Source organism: Galeopterus variegatus, unplaced genomic scaffold, assembly GCF_000696425.1.
Source record: "Galeopterus variegatus unplaced genomic scaffold, G_variegatus-3.0.2 Scaffold27303, whole genome shotgun sequence".
NCBI lineage: Eukaryota > Metazoa > Chordata > Mammalia > Dermoptera > Cynocephalidae > Galeopterus > Galeopterus variegatus.
This window is the reverse complement of record NW_007753414.1, coordinates 5192-8516: the sequence shown is the minus strand read 5'-3', so window position 1 is coordinate 8516 and position 3325 is coordinate 5192. Positions and strand designations below refer to the sequence as shown.

The 3325-nt window shown below is 39.0% G+C and overlaps 1 pseudogene; it reads left to right on the top strand.

Annotated features, from left to right (window-relative positions):
• The first annotated feature begins 978 nt into the window (after positions 1 to 978).
• LOC103583729 lies at positions 979 to 1480 on the top strand (annotated as a pseudogene).
• The last annotated feature ends 1845 nt before the right edge of the window (positions 1481 to 3325 follow it).

Genomic DNA, 3325 nt, shown 5'->3' with positions numbered 1-3325 from the left:
TATATATATATGTATATATATGTATATATATATGTATATGTATATATATACTCCACAGTGCATCATTTAGGTAAAGCCTCAGGACTCCCCACAATAGTACCCTGTTTCACAGATGAGAAAACCATCATAAGAACACAGGTTGTTTGTCCACTTCGTTTGGAAGCAGAAACTGATTTTTATTGAAGTAATCAGATCTGGCAATACTATTCAGTCCAACATGATGTTGAATCATGAGAAATAATATCAAATGGAAGAACAGGAGGTAGAATATCAGGGAACCCAGAATAAAAATAAAGAGACCCATTTAGGCCTTGAGTATTAAAGAGAGTTATAGCTCTGATTAATGGTAGATTTTTGTTAGTGACACATGCATTGAGGAAATATGATGTTATCCTTATGTGTCTGCAGTAAATTGCTTCCCATATTTAGGTAATAGCAATGGTTTAGGGACATTAGAAATGCTTTTGAATATGTTTTAGAATGCTTAAGACAAATCCTTTCTTATTTAAAAATACAAAACAACAGAGAAAAGTTCTAAGTACAGCAAAAAGCATCTTATATCCACTAGAACAATTTGAGAATAAGTTGAAGAACTGAGAGAGCCTCACACACTAAGACTTTACAATGTATTCTTTGAAAAAAAAATATCTGCATAAACTCCAAAACACTATAAAATGCTTTATTCCATCAAGTCGTCAGGTCCATTTCAATCTCAAAAACATCTTTTGTAATAAAAGAACCCCCAAAGAGAGAAATAGCATCTCTGTAGGCAAATCTGTGCTGTGCAGGTCTGACCTGAGACACCTGGGGACACTGCTCCTATGCTGAGTTACTGAGATCAGCCAGCCCTGCATCTGTGCCCATCCCCGGCCCAGCTCCTGTGATTTGCATGTTCCCAGGGCACAGCCCATGGCACTGAAGAATTATTCATAGGCTGGTCACACCCTGTGCTGGAGTCAGTTTCAGTCAGGACACAGCATGGACATGAAGGCCACCGCTCAGCTCCTGGGGCTCCTGCTGCTCTGGTTCCCAGGTAAGGAGGGAGAACACTAGGAATTTACTCCACCAGTGTGGTCAGTACTGCCTGGTTCTTCACAGAAGTCCTATTGTAATGTGATTAACCATGTGGGTATTTGACTTTATATTTCCAATCTCAGGTGCCAGATGTGACATCCAGATGACACAGTCTCCATCCTCCCTGTCTGCATCTGTAGGAGACTGAATCACCATCACTTGCCAGGCCAGTCAAGATATTAATAATGAATTAAGCTGGTATCAGCAGAAACCAGGGAAAGCTCCTAAGCTCCTGATCTATGATGCATCCAATTTACAAAGTGGGGTCTCCTCGAGGTTCAGTGGCAGTGGATTTGGGACAGACTACACTCTCACCATCAGCAGCCTGGAGCCTGAAGATATTGTGAACTATTACTGTCTACAGGATTATAGTAGACCTCCCACAGTGTTACAAGTCATAACATAAACTCCCCAGGGTAGTAGATGTGTGAGGCTGGGCTGCCCCAGCTGCTTCTCCTGGTTCCTCCATCTGCTGAGAGAATTTCTCAGAAGCAGATGGACATCCATTCATAAATACCTTGAAGGTAACTTTTAGGTTGTGCTAGAAGTGGACAAGGAGGATCTTCTGCACCCTAACCCTTTTTCCTTCTTCTCTGTTACATACCACACACTTGAAAATGTCTCCCTTGACTTCATTAAGAGCAGAGTTTATATGCTGAGAAGTCTGACTTGTGGCAATAGTTGGGATTCAAACAGTAGTAGAGAAGCCACTCTAGAAAAGCAAGAATTGTTTTAATGGAGGGAATTAGAGTCTAAACTACAATCTTACAGGGCTTGAGGTGTGCCAGTAAGGAAAGCTGATTCTAGAGAGAGGGCATACTCTAGTGCTCCCCCAGTAGCCAGAGCACCCCTGCCACTGAAGGTGTGGGCTCCTCAGTCCTTTGGGAAGTCCAGGGGTTGGGGTGCTGCTGCTCTCAGCTGCCTGCAGACCCTCACCAGATCACTCTCCAATCTTCACCTCTGTCCAACTGTCTGCCTGCAAGTTCTGAGGGAAAGAATTGAGTCCTCCTCTACTGATTTCCTAATCTCATAAAGGACACCTCATTGAGCAACTCTACAGAAAACTAAAGAAGGGAAAGGGGTTTTGAGAAATGTGCTTAGAGGAATGATGCTGATGTCAGAGAATTGACAGCTGACTTCCCAGTATGGTCATTATCTCCTTAACTATTAGAATTTATTTCAGTTAGGGGATGGAGCTAGAATACACTCAGATGTGTTTCTCAGTATCATCAGCAAATTTGGGATCATAGCAAGAAAACTTAATAAAGTCATAAAGGAAAGAAAACAGTGAGATCTTGCATGAAATACATAAAAAATTATTTGAGAAACAAATAAAAAGCCTTTGCTGACCAAACAAACAAAAACAAAAGAAAACAAACAAAAAAAAATTAAATGTGCATGTGGCATTATTTTCCTTAATATAGAAAACTTTTCCACTCAAAATCTGTCCAGAAGTCAGCATCATCAACATCACTGTGAACTTGTTACAGATCAAAGCAGCAGACCCAACCAAGACCTAGTGAAGGAGAATTTACACTGTAACAAGGTAACAGATGTTTTATCAGAGGTGTAAGAAGCTATGTTTTAGGGGATATTTACTTCAGTGAAAGGGTTTTTTGTTGTTTTAGGTTCATCTGTTTATTTTTCCCACAGAGTCCATTTAAAAAATGTCTTAAAAGTCACATGTTGGAAACACCCAGCTTTATGTTCAAATAAATGAAAAATTACATTGAAAACATATTTAATATTTAAAGGTTGAAAACATAATTATTTGTCCATGAAATGATCAAATACCTTGATAAATAAATGGAATAAATGTGTTTAGAAACTATAGGAATTACTGAGATGAATAAAAACATTTCAGATTTTTGTACCTGTGTTAGACATTGTCAGACCTAATTTTCTTTTGTTAAAATTCATAGGGGGTCATTGGTTTGGACTGATCTCCTGCATAAGGCTCAGCAGATCAAACCAAAATGTAGTTCCTCATGCTAAAGTCCCACATACCAAGCTTAAACTAAGTAGTTTACCTATTCTTTATTATAATGGAGTTCCTTCTGCTTTAACCTTTTCAAGGAAAGTAACTCTGAAACTAACAATCTACTTTCTGTTCTCTGTTTATACTTTCATCAGCTGTGTACTTTCTATAAAACCAACCTCCTCTGCTCCATCAGAACCCTCTTTCTGTTTTTTAAAAAGTTGTTTGGAAAAATGTTGTTTGGACCAATTCTACAATCACAAATAAAGGCTA